Consider the following 25029-nt stretch of genomic DNA (forward strand, 5'->3'; position numbering starts at 1 on the left):
ATAAAAAATGTCACTAAAATCAATTAATAATCGTGATAAATAATCGAGATCTCAATATTGATCAAAATATCGGGATTATCATTTTGGCCATAATCGTGCAGCCCTAGTGCACATGAACACCTATAACTTACACAATGTCTGGGGTAACTGTTCTGCTAGACCTGACCAGATTTTCTCATTGACTTCATGGCAATAAAGGGTACAATCAATACCCAGACACCTGAATATTCGAATAATATGCTCCTTCGACAGTGGGACAATCGAGAGTGTCCTGACCAGCTGTCTCACGGTGTAGTACGGGAACTGCACCGCCTCCAACCACAAGACCCTACAGTGAATTGTGAGGACAGCTGGAAAGATCATCGGGTCTCTCTACCCACCACACACCTCCTTCAACTACCGGTGCATCCACAAAGCCACCAGTATTGTGGACGACCCCTTTCACAGACTATTCACCCTCCTGCCATCCGGCAGAAGGTACAGGAGCGTCCGTGCCACCAGCAGCAGACTCTGCAACAGTTTCTTCCCTGAGACAGTCAGATTACAGTGCTCACCTGGGCTAGTCAAACACCTCACCCAGTAAGACTCATACCACTGCACACCGCACTAACCCAGTAAGACTTTACATAGCTGCATCAGTCACTTTATACTAGGGAACTATTTCTGCTGCCAGTATTGCTGCAATACATGTGCTGCTACATTACACAGTAGCTTACAGTGTACAGTCCATGTTCTGTGTATCTACTGTCCTGTGTATTTGCTGTTTTTGTTTTTATTGTATTGCACTCATCTCACACAGAACAGTACGCAAGACTACATAAAGTGTGTTGCAGCATGGTCTGGAAGGAATGTCACTTTGTTCCAGTGCATACAAGCTATATAGAGGAATGACAATAAAAACCCACTTGACTTAACTAATGGCACCTCAAAAGGTTAAATGTGTATTCGAATACCTGGGCACATCCCTAATTAGAAAGACTACTAACTACTAAACTCGAAGTGTAATACATTCTGCACTAGGAACGAATAAGGATGCTTGTTAAATGAACTTCACTTAGTGTTGTGGTTTTAGCACATGGAGCCATTGCTTATTATAATAATGAACAGCTATGAGAATAAAAGCACTGCAAACCCACATAAAAATTAAAGCATATTTCTAATTCTGAAAAAAAATGACATACTGCTGTACCTGCAGTGAAGATTTTCCCTGCACCCGAGACCACCACCACACGGCACTCTGAGTCTTCAGCAATCTGATTAAAGCATTCGATCATTTCACTGTAGGGGAAAAAAGCACTAATGATGTTATTATGCAAAGTTGCCTATAACGGAGTATAAAGCCAACACCTTATATAACAAAACAAAGACATCCAATGCAACAAAGCAGAATTATACATGGGGGAAATTAACATTTTTTTTTTTTACCTAAATGTCTTCCAAAATTTTTTTTTTTTTTTCATATTTTCTTTTTTTCCCCCAGATAGCCTTTAAGAACGCTTTTGACAAAAGAAGAATGTATTGAAATCATTCTCATGCCTGGATCAGGAAGCTGTGGCAAGGTTGCGATGGACTAACAGGAAACATGGCGAACACAGCAAACATACAACACAGTTTCCAAACTTATTAACAAATTCAAAAAGACTGCAAGTGTTGCAGACCAACCGAGAAGTGCACGTCCACTGACAAAGGCACAACCGACCTGGTACTGGCAAACATGGTCCCTTATGTATGGAGACTTTTGGAAAACCCAGTAGTTATGTCCTTTATTTGATGGAAAAACATACCTCCAGTAGGCCTAGTTCATGGTGTTGTGTTTCTCTGGTCGGTGCAGCTCTACAGGAGTGATGTGATTGGCTGGGTGGGTGACTGACAGGGTGGTGAAGGGTGGAGTGGGGCCTCCTGAAGTCGACATGTCTCGAACAGCGTTCAGAGTAGGAAACCACAGGCTCCTGTCTGATAAACACCAGTCAACAGGTTAATATGATGACTATTTACGGAGATGAATAAAGGACACAAGACTATGGCCCCATACACAGTGATGGACAATTTACAGACAGAAAAGTGACTGAAACCTTTGTTTGGTGCTACAATGCATAAATCATCTTAGTCCTAGTGGGTTTATGTTAGGAGACATTAATGGAGCATTTCTGAAAGGAATCTCCAGTGTCAACACAGTAAAAGTCAGGGGTAAAGCTACAAGTTTTCAGATACAGCCAAGACATCAGCACAGAGGACATTTTTGTGGCCCTATCGGTAACATGACAAGCAGCATTTTTGCTTTGTTTTATATATATAAAAAAAAAAGTTTTGTTTTTTTAAATAAAATAAATAAATAAAAATAAATAAACACACCACACAATAGGTGAGGGAAGAACAGCTGTTACAACATGCTAACACAAGTGAGAACAGGAATGTGTTTTCATTCTACAACATTAAATGCAACTATTCACCGATCAGCTACAACAGTAAAACCACTGACAGGTGAAGTGAAGAACACTGATTATCTCATTACAACAGCACCAGTGAAGGGGTGGGGTATATCAGGCACCAAGCGAACGGTTGGGGAAAAATGGGCAAGTGTAAGGATCTAAGCAACTTCGATAAGGGCCAAACTGTGATGTCTAGATAACTGGGTCTGAGCATTGCCAAAACGGCAGGTCTTGTACCTACCAAAAGTGGCCCATGGAAGGAAAACTGGTGAACTGGTGACAGGGTTAAGGGCGCCCAAGGCTCACTGATGCAAGTGGGGAGCAAAAGCTAGCAGAGGCAGTGTGATGTTCTGGGCAATGTTCTGCTGGGAAACCTTGGGTCCTGGTTTTTGTGTGGATGTTAATATACTTTGACACGTACAACCTCCCCAATACTGTTGCAGACCACGTACACCTCTTCATGGCAACAAAATTCCCTAATGGCAGTGGTCTCCTTCAGCCGAATAATGTTCCCTGACACACTACAAAAAATGGTTCAGGAATGGTTTGAGGAACATGACAGAGTTCAAGGAGTTGACTGCCACCAAATTCTCCAGATCTCAATACAACTGAGCATCTGTGGGATGTTCTGGACAAACAAGTCTGATCCACGGAGGCCCACCTTGCATCTTACAGGACTTAAAGGAACTATGGTCTTGGTGCCAGAAACCACAGCACACCTTCAGAGGTCTTCTGGCGTCCATGTCTCAACGAGTAAGAGCTGTTTTAGCGGCACAAGGAGGACCTGCACATTAGTCAGGTGGTTTTAATGTTATGGCTGATTTTTATTAATTTTTTTTAACAAATTGTTAGTGCTGCCAAGCTGCTGTGTTGCAAGTGGAATAAAACACTTTGGGATGTGCTGTTAACTCCACGTTGAGCTGAAGAACATGCCACCCCATCAGTAAATATATTTTCCTAGAACAACTCTGTGGTGTTTTATTCATTTGATGATTTTGTGGTCAGTAAACCGTTTGTGTGTTGATTTTGATGTATGTTTTGGATCGTTGTCCTGCTGGAAGATCCAACCACAGCCCATTTGAATCTTTCTGGCAGAGGCAGTCAGGTTTTCATTTAATATCTGTTGATATTTGATAGAGTCCATGATGCCAGGAAGTGATGGACTTTTAACAGCTTGACCACACCACATCGCTCTTATGCCAGTTGACTTTTGCAGATGAAGCTTTTCCATAACACTCCAGAGCGTATTTTACCACCTTAACATCACCTCTAATTAAAACTGTGATATCATCCGCATATGCAGATAATTTGGTGGGTTGTTGACAGTTTAGAGTGTCGATTTGTAGACCTGTTAATTCTTTCCTAAGCTTATATAGCAGGGGTTAAATAATTATGCTGTAAAGTCGGCCCGACAGGGGGCAGCCCTGCCTGATACCCCTCTGAGCCTTCACAGCAGCACTTAAGCTACCGGCCACTTTTATCATAAATGTAGCTTCAGAGTATAATAGCCTCATCATTGAGATAAAATTTTCACCAAAACCAAAAGCCTTTAGGGTGTTAAAAAGAAAAACATGTTCGACCCGGTCAAAAGCTTTCTCCTGATCTAATGATTAAAAACCCCATTTCAATCTTGTTGTCATACGCATGGTCATACAAGTGCCTTACTAGATGCAGATTCTCTGTAATAGATCTGTCTTTTATACAGTATGATTGGTCTTTGTGTATGATTGTGTGCAGTACATCATTTGCTCTGTTTACCAAACATTTTGAAAAGATTTTGTCTCAGAACCGCGCTCTGTCCTCCCCACGCATGCACTCCCAGAGAGAGAGAGAGAGAGAAGCACAGATCAATAGAGACAGAAAGGCAGTCAGACAGAAAGAAAGTGAGAGAGAATAGAAAGTGAGAGAGAATGACAGACAGAAAGTGAGAGACCGAAGATAGAGACGACAGTGAGACACACATACACAGAGAGTGAGACAAAGACCGATCAAGAGAGAGATGGAAAGACAATCAGACAGTCAGAAAGAGAAAGAAATAGAGAGAGACAGAGACTTGTTTCTCTCAGGCTCTCATAGTGATTCAGGGCTCAGCTGGTGCTGTCCTTGGTGCTGAAATCAGTCACCAGCCTGCAGTTCACTGAATCTTCATTGCAGCATAAACATGATATGGGATGTTCAACAAGCGTATACATGTGTGATGGTCAGGTGTCCACAAACTTTTGGCCATATAGTGTGTTCTTGAAAAAAAAAGGAAGCTAGGTTCTAATGTTCAGACTTGATGACAATTTTAATAGAGCTGTGATGGTTTAGCCCGAGACGGGACTGAAAACACTCAATCCACCCTCGCACAGAAAGTGATAGGGGGCAAAAAAAAAAAAAATTAAATAAAAATAAAATAAAAAAAACACACTTCCAGCAGGGTTTACTGACTGTTTGGTAAACAGCTCCCCAGTGCAATACGTTATAATAATGCAGATACAATGAGGGCCTCAGAAATCATAAACTATTATGGGAATGGTCACTTAAAGCGTTCCCGTATTATGTACACACGCATAACAGTAACAGGTGGTCATGGTAACGCATCACACAACCCCATCCTTGATTATCAGCTACTTTAGGAACGATAACATGTAAGAACAAGTGCATTTATATACGAGGGTGAATCAAAGAAATGAAAACCTTATAAAAACACATTTGTTTTTTCTTTACAGACTTTTCTCAGCATTATAACTCTATAACTCTGACTTTCCACCAGATCTCTTTCCTTTAGCACATATAAACACTTTGTACTCGATCAGCCTGACTCCCCTGGAGGTGTCAATCATGGAACATCCTGCCAGACCTGAACGTCAGCACGTCTCGGAGCCACGGACGGGAGAAAAGGAACGACACATGACGGTGTGGAGAGAAGACGAAATGCTGAGTGACTCAGAGAGAGCCTCAGAGAGAGCCTCATCGATCCACTGATCACGTCATACCACTTATTATTATTATTACTGATGTGCCGAAGCTCGGTTTCCATTTTTAATCCCTTATAAGATTAGAGGTATAATCTGCTTATAATCACGTATACGATCTGATCATAATATACATCATGCATGTTACTGTTTTACACACACACACCCCTTCGTTGCCAGAGATCGAATTAAAGACTGAGATTGAACGTGTCCCTCCTTCTGATAGCGTAAAATTACACGTTACAGATTTGGAATTGCATTCTCGCTGTGATGTCTCACACTCTTTACTCTTTACTCTGGGAAGTGTGTGTGAGAGAGAGGGAGAGAGTCAGAGAGAGAGAGAGCAAACTTAATAATAATTATTATTAATAATTTAAAAAACGGAGCAGATCCAATAGGGCTTCGCAGCAGCAGTGCTTTACCTCAAAGTGATTTGTAACACACACAGTGGAAATGGTGTAGCAAAAGTCATGCAACCATTGTGGGGGGGGGGGGGGAAAGTGTGTGTGTGGGGGGGGGGGGGGCTCTGATACTTTGTACCTGATGCATCATCTTTTATAATTGTGATTAATGGTCCATTAGAGAAGAAAAAAATCCATTCCATTCTTTGATTACTTATTTGGCATACAGTGAATATTCACACTTTAAGGCCATGTGGAACAATTTCCAAAATGCATTTAAATGGGGTAAATTGTGTACATTGAACCGAGAGTACTAGACATGTTTGCTAAAAGCAATACAAAGGCTTTATTCACACTGCAGGAATTTTATATTGTGTGTTTAGATTTTTTCTTTTAGACAGACTGTTCAACTGCAAATTTGTTCTGGTGAATGACAGGCATTCAAAATCTTTCTGCAGAACTCTGTTGAAGATTCTGTACATCAGAGATTCATCTGAACTTCAACAAAACATTTCACATGTATAGAGTTTTGTCTACGTTCATCAAGTAATCACATTTATAAGATTATTTATTAATCACGACAGCTCTACTGTGCACGTCTATTACACAACTATCAATGCTGTTCTGCTGGATATCGGCTCATTTCTGGAGCAGAACAAACTAAAGTTCATTAGACTTACCTCTTGATCAATGCGGGTCATCACATGTTGGATTTCGGGTATTTCACTGCCTCTCGGTGTTGTACAACTGCAGGAGCCGTGGGAGGTGCTGATCAAGCCCTTCAAACAATGCCTTCTTTAAGTCAGGTGACACAAGCCTGCACAACTCAAACACAACCTGTTGAAGAGAACCAAATTTAAAATAGTTAAGAGACAAATCTCCACCATTCTGAAGGCATAAAGTACGTATTCATGTGTAAGCACACATTTGTTTTATCTATGGAAAATAAATGAACATTAGAACAGATTTACTTGTCTCTGACTGAACAACGCAGGCCATATTAAACTGGGTTAAATATACAAATCCACACAGTTCACCAGTCCAATAGAATCTGTACAACACATTAGCAATACTTCTGCTCTGTTTAGACCCAGAAAATATAAAATACTTACTTTAGTATGAAATTTCTGTCGAGTGTCTACCATGGGGTCGGGATTTACGGTCTGTGAACACGTGCCGATTACACGTGCAGGAAAAGCAACCCACACGTGTAACCCTGACTGAGTGAGAACGACTCAAACGATTCAAGAAGAGGATTCTGAATCGGTTCATTTAAAGAATCATTACCAAAGCTGCTTATCCTACTTCGATGGTTTGATAACAACAGCCCGTCTTACAGAGTGCTGCAGGAATGAGTCGTGAAACCCAGAAACGAGTCAGCGTATTAGCACTTCCGTCAATGGGGTTTTGGGTTAAATGCCGGAAATAAGGTCTGTGGTGAACACAAGCTCAAGATGTTTTTACGTTTATCTCGACACACAGCCTAGTGAGAGACTTTTTATTATTTTAAGGGACATTTCCTGAAGAAAATGTGCGTGGTGCTTGCTGTGGCAAAATTTGGATCGGGCGCCAATACTTTTGAGAGCCGACGCTAAGGGCACCAATAGTTTTGAGAGCCGGACGCGTAGGGCACCAATACATTTGAGAGCTCCCCTCGACCTCCATCTCTGGCATCTACAAACCCTCTGTCTCTGAAGTTTTATTTTAACTTAGGCTGGAAAGATTGTTTCCATGACATTCTGAGGGCTGAAAAGTGCTTCTTCTAGCCAGAGACCCCTGTAATTGTAAGGATATATTCCACAACCCCCCTACAGGCCATGGGACAATAGTCATTCTAGTTAAAGGAGATGAAACAGACCAGCCTTATAGCATACACACATCACCTATTGATAATGTGAAAAGATCTCGGGAGAGGTTTCAGACAGCACTAGACTGCTCAGTGAGGCGATATAACAGCTGCACTGCTGCCACCTAGTGGATACTAATGTCCACCAACTCATTTAAAATGTCAATAAACTATCATTTGTACGTTTATAATTACATAAACTGTTCACATACTACTGAACATAAGTATTAGTACTTAGTGTGTATGTAGTCTACTATAACTGTACCATACATTTCTGTCTAAAAAAAACATTCAGAGTACACTCCACTTTGCCCACTTTTTAGTGGATTTTAGGATTATGTTCTTAAAACAGCTTTGCCTTTCATTAATAATAATAAAATAAATAAATAAATAAATAAATAAATAAATAAATAAATAAGCTTGTTTTTAAGCATGACACTTCCAAATTCACTCTGTTTAAATAATTACTTTAAATAGAAAACGTATTTTCCCTGTACTTTAGAGACACTGTACTGTTCGTGAAGAACAAACACGATCTCATGATGGAAATCAAGTTTTGTGTTGAGAGTATACGGGGGGAAATCCTATATAAGGATTTTTTTTATAAAAAAAAAATAAATTACGTTTTGTGTGTGTAATTTAATTATTTACAGCCAAAGCCTCCAAGAAAATACATCCTAAAGAGGTGTGTGTTGCCAACAGAGAAGAAGCGCTACGATCGTCCAAACAAAAGTGAACTGAAAAAAACAGATCGTGTTGGAAGGTAAGCTTTTTGGACAAACGCCACCAATATGCTCATGTCTGTAAGTGTTTTGACCATATATTGGTCATATCTTTAAAAAGTCCTTTTCCTCTCACTCAGGTATTTCTTCTACCAGAAGGAGTGGGGGAGGTTTCATTTCCCTGGAGAGAAACGTAAAAAGCTACACTCGTCCCCCCAGGTACCGTTACTCTTTTTGTTTCTTAGAGTGTCATGTGACTAATACACTTGTTTTTTCAATCTTCACGAAAAATTTGCATACTAGCCTCCGCCTGTAAGTTACATCCAGATGATTCATATTTGTATGAAGGAATTATTTTTTTTTTAATCGCATGCATTTTTATAAAAATGACGTTTTGTGTGTGTAATTTAATTATTTACAGCCAAAGCCTCTGAGAAAATACGTCCCAAACACATATGTGGTGCCGACAGAGAAGAAGTGCTATGATTTAACATGGGAAATCCGACATGACTTGACAAACGGCATCATTCCTGCAAAAATAACCTACATGAAACATGACATAAGCAAATGACTTTAACGTCCATGTCACATGAACTTTTAAGATTTTTATCTAATAATGCAGGTAGGCTGCACGATTATGGCCAAAATGATAATCATTATTTTGATCAATACTGAGATCTCGATTATTGATTGATTTTAGGGACAATATATTTTTATTGCACTTTCACATTTAAATAAACAGACCACTGCTTTCACCTCCATGTTGTGCTACATTCCTGATCATTTACAAATCTTTAACAGTGTTTACAGGAGGAGAGACGCAAGACAATTTCTTTTAGGAGCACTTGTGCTCCTAATTACAAAAATTTAGGAGCACAGTTGAAGTTTAGGGTTTTTTTCTTTTTTAAACATTTTTTCTTTTTTTTTTTATTTATTTTAGAGATGGTAACATTAATGTGCCACAATATAAGTAAATATAAGTAGGCATGAGAAAACTTGAGCTGGTCAATTATGACAGAATTTAGGAACATAGTGTGAGCCATGACACATTAATTTACCTTCTGATAAACTAAATCTAATATTTTCAGTTCATTTTACAGACTGTATGCAAAAAACAACCGTTAACCTGTTTACCTTGTAAACAAATACAATAAACCTCAATGTTCAGTGTTTGAAGTCTGCTCCTCTTAAATATATTTAAAGCTGCACTATTAGACATTTCCACTGTCATGGTTCTGGGCTGGAGTCAGTTCTCGAACCGCTCTGTGTGTATTGTGTAGATATCTGAATAATCTCATATAGGATGTGATTGGGTGAGTTCATTTACCCGTCAGATGCAAAGCGCTTTAGTTTAATGGTGTTCATTACTGATGCGCCGATCAGGATTTTTACAGCTGAAACTGATCCAGATACCAATCTTTTCTTGTTTAAGCTTTAAATCAGGAGGTCATAAACAGTTAAATGTTATCTCTCTGCTCATGGTCACTGTTAACTGAATTAAAGTAATAGCAATGAGAAATACTGTTGGTTAATTGATAAATAAACAAACATAAAATATTTATTTTTAAATATCTTAAACAATAAAGAGTCCTAATTAAAAGTAGACTAACACACAAATGATCCATATTAGGAAAAAGGCTAACAGCTTTCTAAGGAAATAGCGAACCAAGATTAATGTCAAACAGGATAGCTCAACACACACACACACTTTTATTTCACATTATTTAAAAGGAATTTAAGTGTTATTTACCATAATTATGAACACAAGTTGTTAAGTTGACAATCATTTTAAAATTCCGTTGCTCCATTTAGATTTTCTCCAGTAGAATACAGCCTTTTAAACCAGGAAAAATTACTAATTTTAAGTCGTATAACATTCGTAATAACTAAAAAACGGTGTAATTACCTGTCTTTCCTCCCCACAAGGGAGTTTTAGGAAACTATCAGCTTTTAAAGGTCTGTAGGTTACTGTATTTGTCTGTGTTTGAGCGCCATCTGGAGGACAGATGCCATTTTAAATTGAAACTCATGCCATCTTCTAATTGTCAAAGAGGAAAATGTAGCGCCGATGTTCATCTCACTACCCAAACTGAACTAGTATTCTTCCACTGAAAATAGTACCGTGTCTTATGTTGAAAATTTTTTATTGTACTTTTATTTGACTTTTGTTTTTTAAATATCAGTCCATATAATATGAAATAATATATATAATTTACATTTTAAAATAAACGTGTGCGCGGGTTGATACAGCGCGAGGGAGGTTTTTTCAAACTGCGCTTTCCTCAGGAGTATACAGTCACAGTAAGGATGTTTAAGCAAAATTTGATATTTATTTTTATAGTTCTGTTTAGAATTGTGTTCTTGTTTTTAAACTAATGCTAGTTAAATCGTTTGTAATAAGTAACGAGCAAATGCCAGCCGGTTTTAGTCAGATAATTAGCCTTATCTAAATTATAATAATCGACAATATTGTTCAACAAGTTTTGTACATGAAAAAAGAATTAAAAGTGCTTTGAGTATGGAAATTCTATGAATTACATTAAAAAAACCCTTTTGGTCGTAAACGCCTCGTTTTTTTGCCCCCCACCATGCTTAGCATGACGGTTCCACATAATGTTTTTTTTTGTCTTAAGACACACAAAATTTGTATTCAATCTTCTTAATGTATTCCCAAGACGAGCTTAACTCTTCTTTATGCAAAAAAAAACTATTTAATCGACACTTCTTCATTTAAAAACAATGTTTTTGTTAACAAGAAAAAGCGCTAACCGTCACTGCACGAGGCAGTCAGCGCTGTGTGGTGCGTGCTTATGTTTGACCTTCACAAATTGGGACAAGTTTGCATTCATTGTTGTTATTTTAGTGTATATATATTCATAGATAAACTTTTGTGTTCACTTATAGTTTTGTGGGAAAAAAAATTAACTGGACCATGTCCGGACGTCGGTCCAGATCCAGATCCCGTGCGCAAGGACCGCCTCCGCAAGAACCACCTGCGCAGGACCCGAACAAGCAACTCCTCAATAACGCCACTGTTTTGTTCGGGTAACGTCTGAACTTATTCACTCTTATTCTCGGTCTCTCTCGCATTCATTACGCATCTGTTTGACTGACTGTGTTTAACGTGCAGCGCAGCACAAACAGTAAGACAACTAACTCAAGCACACTTAGCTGCGCTGAATGCTCCAGCAGATCCAGCAGCTGGCCAAGATTAGAGCGGAGGGAGCCAAAGTGACTCTTGAGCAGAATGTACTACACTGAAATACTTCAAGCTGCTTTCACACCTTACCAGCCCCTGCCCCGGTCAGAGTAACTCTTCTGCACTGTAGCTTTGTAGATAGAAGTTGTTTTAGTTTGAGATGGCGTCGTAACCCTCAGGTTCGAGTTTAAAGCAGAAGAAGCGTTACAGGAACTTGTCATTAATCTCTCACTAGCTGCGTTTACATGGACAACAATAATCCACTCTTGATCCGATTAAGACCATACTCTAATTAAGAAACTACCATGTAAACAGCAATTTTTTACCTTAATCTAATTAAGGTCATAATCGAAGTAAGCAATAATCTAATTAAGACAGGTGGAGTACTCCTGTTTTAGTCGCATTATGGACGTGTATTACAGACATGTAAACACCTTAATCACACTATGAACGTCGTGTGAGAGTTTTCACCGCATTTTGCGACAGGACACGATCACACACGGCAGTTTTACAGCAAACAAGAGAATTCGGCTGTGTCCCAAATCGCATACTTTCCTACTATAGGCCTGTAGTGGGGAAAAATACATGTATCTCGGCTACTATATAGACGGTAACTACGCGATTTGGGACGCAGCCCACGGCTTCAAGCAGTTGTGTATTAGCACGTATAGCATGACAAATAATTAACTGCACTTAAAGCGTTCGTAAAAAAATTAAATAAAAACATGCAAAATTGTATACGGTTCCATAACGAAGACGAACTGTATGTTGATACGTGAAATTCTGGAGGGACGTCGGACGGCGTGGCGCGGTGACGTAATGACGCGGGCTGTTAATCTAATTATGTTCTAAAACATGTAAAACGGGAACATGACAGGAGTATTCTAAAAGCGACGCATGTAAACACCTTAATCACATTATGATCTTACTCAGAGTAAGGTCAATAATTAGATTACTGCTGTCCATGTAAACGTAGTCACTGTGACCCGAAAGCTGCTTGTTGGATGTTTAATGTAGGATTAGAAAGTTCAGCTGGTTTATCTCCTCTCAGGTGTGTGTAAAAGAGAACCTGGCTGTGTCCTTGCAGCGTGTGATTTCTATTTCGTCTGTGTGTTTTCAGAAGGAGGTGGAAGACGTCACCAAAAGCTTTGTGATGAGCTGAATTTTTTTTTGTTAAATAAAAAGTTTCCTTAAACAACCAACACCTGCCTGACTGTACGAGTTATTTACATGAACCAGCCGCAGAAAATTATGCAAATTAATAAACAGTGTGTGATTTCTATTTCGTCTGTGTGTTTTCAGATGAAGGACGTGGAAGACGTCACCAAGTTGTGTGAAGAGCTTGTGATGTTTGTTTGTGTTTCTTGATATTGCTGTACTGAATGAATTAAAAGACTTTTACTCTGTAACACTGACTTCTTGACTGACTGTGCCGATGATGCCAAACACGCCACGCTGAACTCCTGAGCCTGAACACACACACACTCCCCTCAGTATATACACTTCTGGTACACACTATTTTGGATTAACTACGTGTTGTTGGAGATTAAGTGATTAATGTTTACAGCCTAAATTGTTGCCATGGAGACAATACCTGAAAGGGCAGAGCTTGCCGGTCAGCAGGAAGTTCCAGAGAGAGTTACATGGCACCTTGGAAGTGTTTCCAAAGTCCACAAAGAACACCTGTACGTACACACACACACACACACACACACACAAACACACGTGTACACTCAATGTGCAGTTTTCCTGTAACCACTCCATGCTCCATCACGGAGGCGCTTTAGTAGGTGTACGTGTGTGTGTGCACAGATGTTACCTCCACATTACTCCCCATGACATGCAGTATTTTGGCTCTGTAGTAGTTCCCAGGTTTGGTGTGAGTTTCAGAGAAAGGGACGAGACACAGAAGATTTGGATAAAGTGAGACAGGAAGTGGGCAGAGCGCCCGTGTATTAACGGCCACTGTCAGCCACCTCTGTTTCTCCAGACTTTCCTCGTGAGCCTGGAAACCCCAGAAATGCCCCACTTTGATGACCTACACACACACACACACAAATCCTGTTAGTGCACACACACACACACACACACACACACATTAAAATCCTGTTAGTGCGCACACACACACACACACACACACAGGAGCCACTGCTTTTTTTTTTATTTGTGCACTGAAAGTGAAAGAGGAGGAACAGACACCTCGGTGATATTGACGATAAAGACAGGGTTAGACGGAAGATTCTCCAGCTCAAAGGTCCTGGGGTCATTTCCATAGAGTTCCTTGGAGGCGAGCTCCTCGTCCACAGTTCCCTGGAGGAAGCAGTTCGGATAAAATGCGCCTGCAATCGCCACCTGAACAACGGAAACATCACCGATACTTAATAATAATTATTTATTTTCTGCAGGAGTAAGTTACACTTCTTGGACTTTGTCGTCATGGTGACAATTTTAAACTCTGCATTTGCAATTTTACTTTGGATGCTTGTGCTTCTAAGGCTGCGAATTATGACTAATATTTATATTTACTGTATATCAGGGGTGCCCACACTTTTTTGACTTGCGAGCTATTTTTAACACGACCAGTCAAAGAGATCTACCTACACTAAAAATGCTAAACATATTTATTTATATATACACTGCGTATACTTATACATACATATACATATACATATATATATATATATATATATATATATATATATATATATATATATATATATATACACACACACACACACACACACAATACATGTTCATGTACCTTGCATAACTGAATGAACCCTTATGGGCCGCTACAATTCAGTACATTTTTGGTCATTACCTTACTCTGACGACATGCACTGAATAGAATCAGCCAGGGTTGCATAGTCCGGACAGTAGCTGCTGGTAGCCAGCCTCAAGCAGGCCTCCAAATGATGATCAGTCATTGTGGAACGGTATTTGGACTTAATGATCTTCATGAGGGAAAAGGCTGACTCACATAAATAAGTAGAGCCAAATAATGCAGTCAAGGAGGTGGCACATTTCCTCATGTTTGGGTACTTTTCCCCTGTGAGTAAGTTCCAGAACTGTCCATGAGCCCTGGACTTCAGCTGAATGTCAGTCTGTAGTTTCAAAATCTCATCCTCCACTTCAGACGAGTTCAGGTGAACAGCGTTGCAATTTTCGATGCGAGTGAATCAACCTCAACATTGTCCCTAAACGGGTAGCACATGAATGTGGCGAATGGCTCCAGTAAAGCAAAGTCTTGAAAGCGTCTGTCAAACTCTGACCGACAGCTGTCAATCTGCTCCGCGTAGCGTGCAATGTTAAATTGCGCACAAGCCTTCCGCTGCGTCTCCAGCTCTGACGCGAGGTTTTGGAAGTTCCCAAAAACATGGCGCTGCAGCTTTGAGAACAGAAGTTGCATTTTCCGTTTAAAGGCATTAACTGCCTTTAATTTTTGTCTTTTCCTTGCAGCTACAAATTAAGTTGGTCAGATCGGTAAAAAATGCTCGGTTAAAAAAAGTCCAGCAGCCACTGATCATCATTGAGTTGGGTGTATTCTGCATGTTTAACAGCAAAAGGAAACTCGCTTATCTCCGGACAGAGCTCTCGAAATCTCTGCAGGAATTTACCCCTACTAAGCCATCTCACGTCAGAGTGTAGCAGGAGCTGATTGGTCGCAGTCTGCCTTCTCCAGATGCGCACGGAACAGCTGTCTTTGAAGTGATCTAGCACGTATAGAACAGGCGATCTTTGTTGCCACATCCATGATCTCTTTCATGTTTAGCATTCTTGCGCATAAGGCTTGTTGGTGTATTATGCAGTGGTAGTTAAGGAAGTCAGGGAAAGCATCATCTTCCCTGCACTTGGCAATGAATCCATTTGCGCTGCTCAACCATTGACTGATATCAATTTGCACACTGGGAGCTGGGTTTTGTCAATGAAGTCTTTAAAAGACTGAAAAATGTCCTCTCCCCGCGATTTCTCTCGCTAGCCTTTAGCACTGGCGCGCTTGATCGCACACGCATGGTGAGAGAAAAGACGAGATCTCAGACTGGCTGCCCTGTACGTCAACTAACATCTTTTTTTAATGGCGATCTACCCGCACTTCCTTCGCGATCAACATATTGGGCACCCCTGCTGTATATATTTTGACCTGAAGAAAAAAGCCTCTTTATACACATATGCTGTTAAACTACACCTGTTCTACTCGTGTGTGTGTGTGTGTGTGTGTTTGTGTTACCTGCACTATGAATTTCTGTGTGCGCGTGCTGGTGTAGTCAGAGGAAGTTTCGCTGATGTGCATGTTGAATTGTGACACTCGATTCTTCAGATCCTCAAACAACTCGGCCACCTGTAACACACACACACCAGAAATGATAGTTAGGGATCTGTGTCAAGAAGTGTGTGTATAGATGTGTGCGAGTGAGAGAGTGAGTGAGAGTCGTAACCTCTCGTATCCGTTTGATCTGAATGCAGTTCTCTTTGCCCCACTCCAGCTCATCCTAAAACACACACACACACATACATCAGTACCACTTTATTTATTTCTATAATCCAACACGTTATAATTCAACATAACTGTCACGATCTCCTGCCTCCCATACGCCGTGTACCGGTTTAATCTATTTCCTTATTTGGTCAGTGCTTCCTGTTCTTATTACGATGTCCTCTCTCTGACTGGTTCCTATTTCTTAAATTGTGCACTCTATCTGTACACTACACACTTGATCATCTAACACCTAGATATTTGAAGAGCATACAAACACACACACACACACACACACACACACACACAAACACACACACAAACACACAGAAACACACACACAACCTGCGTGAAGTTGCCCCCCCACCAACACAAAACATCGGCAGAATAGTTTGTGCTGGTTTGTGCCGTGAAAATTTTCGTTTGTGCTGCTTCAGTTCTGGAGATATTAAAAGAATATTTATAGGTCATTCTGGGGTCACTCAAACCCCCCACATGCTCCAAATTCACCCCAAATGGTCTCAATAATAATAATAATAATAATAATTCAAAAGAAGACTATAGCGCCTAAACCCACACTGCGCATGCGCGAAGCCGGATGACTCAGCCATTAAACTAGTAAAAGCGCTCTAATTAGCCAGTGAAGCTAAATGTCGTTCTGCCACGTCCACTTATAAAAGTAAATCATACAATATTCTCAGACTGGGCAGTTATTGACAGGGTGAATTCATCGTTTTAAATAGAATCAAAAATAACATCGACCTATTTGCTAATCTCATTTCGATTAGCTTGCTCATTAATGACACTGCGCATGCGTGGACTGGACTGCCTCCTCAAAAGCTAGCACCGCTAGTATATTTGTATAATATTAACATTAATATTGAACCAGAGGAGTGAATAAAAAAAGTTATAAAATGTTATTTCTCACTTCTCCTCCTCTTGTTCTTCTTCTCCGTGCGGGTGTGAGTTATCTTTGGTCGGTTCCTCGGTGATTCGGTCATTAGTGAACCGAGCTCCGAGAGTGAATCAGTGCGCCGTCACCGCCTGCTTCATACTGATACACCTGAAACACAAGTGTTAACACCGTTAACTACACACATACACACGATACAGCACAAAACAGAACGGGTTTGGTTACACAGAACCGATTAAACTCACTTTAGTTTGGGTCCAAACGGGCCAGAACTAACATTAACAACGCTTTCTGCTCCTCACTTCGACTTCTCGCGCTCGCGGTGACGTCACCAACGTAACAGACGTTGACGTAAATTTGAATCTGAGGAGAAAATAAAATAAAATAAACCCAAATATTATTTCATAAAAAGCTTCTTTATTCTCTTCTTCTTAAACACAATAGAGGATAAGATATTCAAATACATAAGAAATCAGCTTTATTATCATTATTTTAAATCAAATCCACTTTAAAAGTGCTCCTTTCTAATTAAATTTTAATTAAAAATATACTTTATCTTACTCTTGTTAAATTTAATTTTTTAATTAATATTTAATTCATCGATGATTGTAGTCGTGTTGAGGTTTCACGTTCTTTGTGCTTTATTATCATAAATATACACTTTGTTTAAACTTTTGAGTTTGGACACAAAATGTAAACATTCCTCATGAATCCAGAACATTCATTTGTTTATTATTTAGAAAGTAATAATTAAACAGCTGAATAAAATGATCAGATTAATCCCTTGCAACATTTAGGATATGAATTTCTGGTATTAAGTGAGGTTTTTAATTATACACAGATATAAATATATTTTATTTATTTATAGTTTTCATATTTGACTCAGTACATTACACCACATTTATTTAATCAACTATTTATCAAGTTGTTTTTTAAAAAAATATTTAACTGAATGATTCTGTCCAAGATCAATAAAAATCTTCAGACAGTGTGAAAAATCCATCAGTATCCTTTAATAAATAATCTAGCAACAGCATCAATACATCTAATAAGTAAATAAAAATCTACATTTATCCAGCTGATCTATTGACTGGTTTATTGAAAGTTTTACAGCTTCGGCAGGTAAAGAAGCCGTGGCTTTAATCTGATCTTCTGATTTGTAATGATAATTAAATGACAAAATACAGAATTAAAGAATATCTTTATTTATTTAAATTCAAAATCATGAATAAAATCATTTAAAAATATGGACTACATGTCATTTCTACAAGTGTTCATACAGACAGAAAGACCAGAGATGAAACAGATTTAACAGATACAGGACAATTAGGACAAGGAAAGTGAGAAAGAATAGAATGATCATTTATTTATTTTTTAAAATAAAATTACAACTGTGTTCAAGATCTGAGTTTCTCGTTCACCTGGAATACACACACGTGCCGGCGCGCGCACACACACACTGGAATTGTAAAGCAAAACATTGGAATATATATCTTAATCAAATCTCATAGTACTTTTATTGAATCTGAATCAGTTTGACTGATTCATATCAAGTTGATTCAGAGTTGAATCACTTTCTAGTGAGAATCAAATCAAAACAAAACAATCAAATACTCAAAATAATCTCAGTCTAATTCGTTTTTCAAGTGTGCGACTCTCACTAGAAAGTTATTTGACTCTGAATCGTCCTGAAACGAATCAAACCGATTCAGACTGGACAAATGGACTAATAGAAGAGAAAGAGCAACAGGAAAGAGGACAGCCTTCCTGGTGAAAGCGAACTGGATCAGAACCTTTTTTATTTTAAAAAAATAAAAAAAAATTTTCAGAAAAATTTTTATTTTAAGTCACTTCTGTTGTTTCTCTTCTTTCTGTACTCGATTGAGGAAACACAGCAATAATAAATAAAAACAAACAAACAAATACATAAATAAACTCCATAAAATCCTGTACGGACTGATAATTGCTATTTAAAAGTGAAAATCATCAAATGACAAGCATTAAATCTTTTTCAGGGGGAAACTGCCATATTTCATCTTTGCCTTCAGTATTTTAGCAAAAAATGACAAATGTTGGCATTTTTGGTCTAATTTCAAAAGGGTTATAAATTATTTTGTGACGTAATTTAAAATAAATAAATAAATCATAGTACACCTTATTCCACTGTGCTATATCACACCATATACTTCTACAGTATATACACACACACAACTAATTATTGACATCCTGGTATAATGAAAAGATTGCATCTCGCAAAATAATAATAAAAAAAAAATTGCAGTTTTATAAGCTCTAAGATTAAGATACAAGCTGTAAAGATGACCTTTTATTACAGGAAATTCATTAATGGATCTAAAGAAAGCTCAGATTATGAAAGACAGTCAGACATTGCAGAAGTCGTCCTGTAACTTATACATTAGGACTTCTAGCTTAAAATTTTATCAAGTGAGGGATTTCTGTTTATTACATGCAAAATGCTTTATTTTGGAATTGTATTATATGTTAGAATTTTATTAGACATTATAACCTGTATTTAAGGACATTCATTGTCCGCTCTGACTCTAAATAAGTGGTGTGTTAAAGGAAAGTGCACTTGTTTGGTGAAGGTACTGTAAAGGTCTGTTTGTCTTACAGTTGATATTAGATTAGTCTTTATATCTGTCGCAAAACAAATAAATGCTGTGTGCTAACCCAATAAAATAAAAAAGCCTTTCTTAGCCTTTTTTCTCCTTCAATTTCTCCTCTGTTCACCTCTACATATTTCTTACTTAGGTTTTCTAATTCTGGAGTCACAATACCTGACTAGTACACAGCTCTTGGCTTCATCAGAGTACATTTTTCCTTGCAGTAAACGTGAACTCATTCACCAAGCTGAAAGAAAGAGAAAAGAACACATTGCAGAAAACTATTCAGTTCGATTTTTACTTGACTTCGGAGTCCGGCGTTCTTACCTACGACTGCCAATCACTTTAGGGAGACGCTGCAGCGTTCCCACATCTGCCGCCAGGCCAATGTCGACCTCCTGAATAACACGTAGCAGCAATTCAATATTCAAAACCTATTTGTATAAATAAATGCAGCAGGGCCTGAAAGTCTGAATTCAGTACCGAGAGCTGTTTTTATGTTAGCAGTTATGAAAAACTTGATAGAATTTTGATGAGTCATACAAGATTACTTTGGGTGTTAATCAACAGACGTATATGGCTACACAACAATTTCAAAGCAACAAAAAACATGTCTGAACAGGATATTCAGATTTTCCAAATTTATACAAGGCTTTCCTAGGGTGCTTTTCACACTGGGCACATTTGCTGCGGTCCGAATCCGAGTACGATCGTTCCCAGCGACCACCACAGCGTTGGTCTGATTTTAGACCAGACTTGATTTGATCAAACCACAGTGCATTTGCATTCATCTTACACCACCACAAACGTGCATGGAGAACACAACGTGACTCACCATATTTTTTAAATTATTTTGGTGCTATTACGCACAGCAGATTTTATGCACAGCAGCGGACAACTTCTGTGTCCGACAAAATCCTCTGTCACTCATGGTACATGTGTGTTGTAGAAACTAATGACGTAGTCATTGGCTAAACCACACGAGCAGGTTACACTACTTCCTGAACAAGTGCGGACCTGGATACAAGCTGCATTCACATTCACAGTTCCAGTGTAACCGAACTCGGACCACCTTCTACAGCTAGTCTCGGGTTTGGTACCGCAGTGCACTTCCCAGTCCACATTACGACGGTCACATTACCAACTTTTCATGCAAACTGCTCTGTTTTGGACTAAACTTCCAGTGTGAAAGCCCACTAGAACAGCTACACTGCAGAATTTTTCTGTCTAAAAATGAACAAATTTCAGGTTTTGGAGTTCTTCTTTGATAAATGACAAGATGGTAATATCATAAAATAGTCCACTTTGTATTAAAACCAGACATCTGATGCTCACTGTGGTTTATTTAATCTTCAACAAACTGCAAATGTAAATAATTGTTCAGAGTGTGCCCCCTTGTGGTCAACTCTTTCATAGGGGCTTGTACAAGTCAGAACAATCAGCCCATTCTTATCTTCTCATCACTTACTGTCTCTATATATGATCATATGGACAAAAATAACTTGTTTAAAGATCTTGGTGTAAACATGTAAGCAAGCAATGTATGGCAAGTTAATGTTCCTCATACCTTCACCTGAAACCAGGCATCCTGAGTGCACAGACGAATATCACAGGCTGTGATTAGATCCACTCCTGCGAAAGAAGAAATCAGATCCACAAAAAAAAACTGTTAGTAATTCAGTCTCCTGCAGCTAAAAGCCCCAGTAAAAGATAACTCTCTGATGGTTAAAGCTTTGCAGGAAAAGTGACACCACAACTCTGGAAAGTTCCATCCATATTGTTTGCTGAGTGTATGAGATGATGGTACTTAACACTCCCAACAGACCTGCTCCCACACACACGCCATGCACTTCCACCACCACGGGCTTTGGACACTGCAGACACATCAAACACAAAGTTCAGTTTATATACCACAATGTATTACTCTAATAGGTTATTGATTGTGCAAATATTACATGCATGTAGAACCCCTACATGCTTTGTGTTTAATTTATGTAAGGAATAAACATGCGGTTATAGGAAAGTAGTCAATGCTCCAATGAAGTGGAGTGACCGTTACCACCCTAAGGTAGAACTGCACATTCTGAAGTGTTTTATTCCCCTTATACCACAGCAAGTTGTCAACAAGTGCATTTCTTTATTAATTAAAGAAGAACATGTCATACACATTAATCTATTTTAAAGGCTGACCGATAGCGGATCTTACAGACGCCGATAACCAAGTCGGGTAGCACCTACTAATAACTGATTACTACTGAATGAAAATATTATTTAAAAAAACCAAAACAAATAACAACAAAATTTGTCAGTAATAAACAAATAAAACTCCCTCTTTTATTTATATCTCGTACTGTTTAATGACAGTGGACCCTTCTTGGCCTCTCCCACAACGGACGGAACCGGGAAGGACTATCGATAACCAATTGCAGGAATGATCTATTATCAATGCTGATTAATCGGCAAAACCAATCAATCGGTCGACCTCTAATGTATTTATGTGGTGCGTTCACCACACAAGACCCTGTGAATTTGCTATTACTAAAGAAACAATAACATATTAGAACAACATTAATATAAATGTACGATTTGCCATGCTGTCCTGGCTGTATCATCTCCCTGGGGGTGCAGCAAATCACCAGCAATGTCCATAAAGTCAATACCTATACAAAATGAAACTGGATTCTTTCAACAAAGACAGAAACATAAACAATGGGTATGTCTCAAGCAGCTCCATAGTTCAGTAGTCAGGGCACTGATCAGGGAGTCAACCATTTTAAGTGCTGTCTCAATTGCAAAAGCCTTCCAGTGCACTGGAACGTTCACTCCCTAAAAAATCCCACAATGCACCACAAAAACCAGGAAGCATCGATACTCACTATGTTCCCTTACTGGAAATGACCTCATGTCTCTCAGCTCTCAGTGTCTGGTTCAAAATTAGCTCAATCTGCAAATCCAAGGTGGCTGATGTGTCCATTGTTGCTGAATATTTGAATGGAGCTATACTGAGAGCTATTGTAAATGCACTGTAGCACTTGTCTGTCCTGCAGACTTCATAGTTGAAAATGTGAACTGCTTGCTCCCAAGACTTCTTTAGTGCAGATGAACATTTATAGCTTCCACATAATGTCTGGCGTAACTGTTCTGCTAGACCTGACCAGATTTTCATTGACTTCATGGCAATAAAGGGTACAATCAATACCCAGACACCTGAATATTCGAATAATATGCTCCTTCGACAGTGGGACAATCGAGAGCGTCCTGACCAGCTGTCTCATGGTGTAGTACGGGAACTGCACCGCCTCCAACTGCAAGACCCTACAGTGAATTGTGAGGACAGCTGGAAAGATCATCGGGTCTCTCTACCCACCAGACACCTTCAACTACCGGTGCATCCGCAAAGCCACCAGTATTGTTGACGACCCCTTTCACAGACTATTCACCCTCCTGCCATCTGGCAGAAGGTACAGGAGCGTCCGTGCCACCACCAGCAGACTCTGCAACAGTTTCTTCCCTGAGACAGTCAGATTACAGTGCTCACCTGGGCTAGTCAAACACCTCACCCAGTAAGACTCATACCACTGCACACCGCACTAACCCAGTAAGACTTTACATAGCTGCATCAGTCACTTTATACTAGGGAACTATTTCTGCTGCCAGTATTGCTGCAATACATGTGCTGCTACATTACACAGTAGCTTACAGTTACAGTCCATGTCCTGTGTATCTACTGTCCTGTGTATTTGCTGTTTTGTGTTTTTATTGTGTTGCACTTGTCTCACACAGTTGTGTATTTGCATTTTATGTAGTCTTGCGTCCTGTTCTGTGTTGCATCATGGTCCTAAAGAAATGTCACTTTGTTCCAGTGTATACAAGCTATATAGAGGAATGACAATAAAAACCCACTTGACTTAACTAATGGCACCTCAAAAGGTTAAATGTGTATTAGAATACCTGGCACATCCCTAATTAGAAAGACTACTAACTACTAAACTCGAAGTGTAATACATTCTGCACTAGGAACGAATAAGGATGCTTGTTAAATTAAATTAACTTCACTTAGTGTTGTGGTTTTAGCACATGGAGCCATTGCTTATTATAATAATGAACAGCTATGAGAATAAAATCACTGCTAACCCACATAAAAATTAAAGCATATTTCTAATGTTGATATTTCTATCATGTTGATATTTCTGTAAAGCTGCTTTGAGACAATGTCTATTGTAAAAAGCGCTATACAAATAAAATTGAATTGAATTGAATTAATTCTGAAAAAAATGACATACTGCTGAACCTGCAGTGAACCCCCCCCCCCCCCCCCCGATAGCCTTTAAGAACGCTTTTGACAAGAGAAGAATGTATTGAAATCATTCTCATGCCTGGATCAGGAAGCTGTGGCAAGGTTGCGATGGACTAACAGGAAACATGGCGAACACAGCAAACATACAACACAGTTTCCAAACTTATTAACAAATTCAAAAAGACTGCAAGTGTTGCAGACCAACCGAGAAGTGCACGTCCACTGACGAAGGCACAACCGACCTGGTACTGGCAAACAGTCCCTTATGTATGGAGACTTTTGGAAAACCCAGTAGTTATGTCCTTTATTTGATGGAAAAACATACCTCCAGTAGGCCTAGTTCATGGCGTTGCGTTTCTCTGGTCGGTGCAGCTCTACAGGAGTGATGTGATTGGCTGGGTGGGTGACTGACAGGGTGGTGAAGGGTGGAGTGGGGCCTCCTGAAGTCGACATGTCTCGAACAGCGTTCAGAGTAGGAAACCACAGGCTCCTGTCTGATAAACACCAGTCAACAGGTTAATATGATGACTATTTACGGAGATGAATAAAGGACACAAGACTATGGCCCCATACACAGTGATGGACAATTTACAGACAGAAAAGTGACTGAAACCTTTGTTTGGTGCTACAATGCATAAATCATCTTAGTCCTAGTGGGTTTATGTTAGGAGACATTAATGGAGCATTTCTGAAAGGAATCTCCAGTGTCAACACAGTAAAAGTCAGGGGTAAAGCTACAAGTTTTCAGATACAGCCAAGACATCAGCACAGAGGACATTGTTGTGGCCCTATCGGTAACATGACAAGCAGCGTTTTTGCTTTGTTTTATACATATATTTAAAAAAAAAATAAAAATTTTTTAAAATAAATAAACACAATAGGTGAGGGAAGAACAGCTGTTACAACATGCTAACACAAGTGAGAACAGGAATGTGTTTTCATTCTACAACATTAAATGCAACTATACACCGATCAGCTACAACAGTAAAACCACTGACAGGTGAAGTGAAGAACATTGATTGTCTCATTACAACAGCACCAGTGAAGGGGTGGGGTATATCAGGCACCAAGCGAACGGTTGGGGAAAAATGGGCAAGTGTAAGGATCTAAGCAACTTCGATAAGGGCCAAACTGTGATGTCTAGATAACTGGGTCTGAGCATTGCCA

General features: G+C 39.2%; 2 long non-coding RNA genes and 1 pseudogene across 6 annotated transcripts; all 3 read right to left on the reverse strand.

Moving 5' to 3' along the window:
• LOC128604928 (uncharacterized) lies at positions 1–13798 on the reverse strand. Of its 4 annotated transcripts, none has more exons than XR_008385373.1 (6): positions 13754–13798; positions 13149–13237; positions 12983–13023; positions 6468–6624; positions 1785–1953; positions 1–1278 (listed from the first exon to the last, which is right to left on the reverse strand). It is a non-coding gene; the product is annotated as an uncharacterized LOC128604928 (long non-coding RNA). The 4 variants fall into 4 exon arrangements; XR_008385372.1 differs by lacking the exon at positions 13754–13798 and adding an exon at positions 13374–13445 and having other exon boundaries at positions 12971–13023; XR_008385374.1 differs by lacking the exon at positions 12983–13023.
• A 1991-nt stretch (positions 13799–15789) lies between these two features.
• LOC128604934 (uncharacterized) lies at positions 15790–17249 on the reverse strand. Of its 2 annotated transcripts, XR_008385387.1 has the most exons (4): positions 17187–17249; positions 16957–17091; positions 15991–16044; positions 15790–15893 (listed from the first exon to the last, which is right to left on the reverse strand). It is a non-coding gene; the product is annotated as an uncharacterized LOC128604934 (long non-coding RNA). The 2 variants fall into 2 exon arrangements; XR_008385386.1 differs by having other exon boundaries at positions 15790–16044.
• A 2456-nt stretch (positions 17250–19705) lies between these two features.
• LOC128604889 (delta(3,5)-Delta(2,4)-dienoyl-CoA isomerase, mitochondrial-like) overlaps positions 19706–25029 on the reverse strand; it is a 177363-nt pseudogene continuing 172039 nt past the window's right edge.

This window comes from Ictalurus furcatus, unplaced genomic scaffold, assembly GCF_023375685.1.
Source record: "Ictalurus furcatus strain D&B unplaced genomic scaffold, Billie_1.0 scf5, whole genome shotgun sequence".
NCBI lineage: Eukaryota > Metazoa > Chordata > Actinopteri > Siluriformes > Ictaluridae > Ictalurus > Ictalurus furcatus.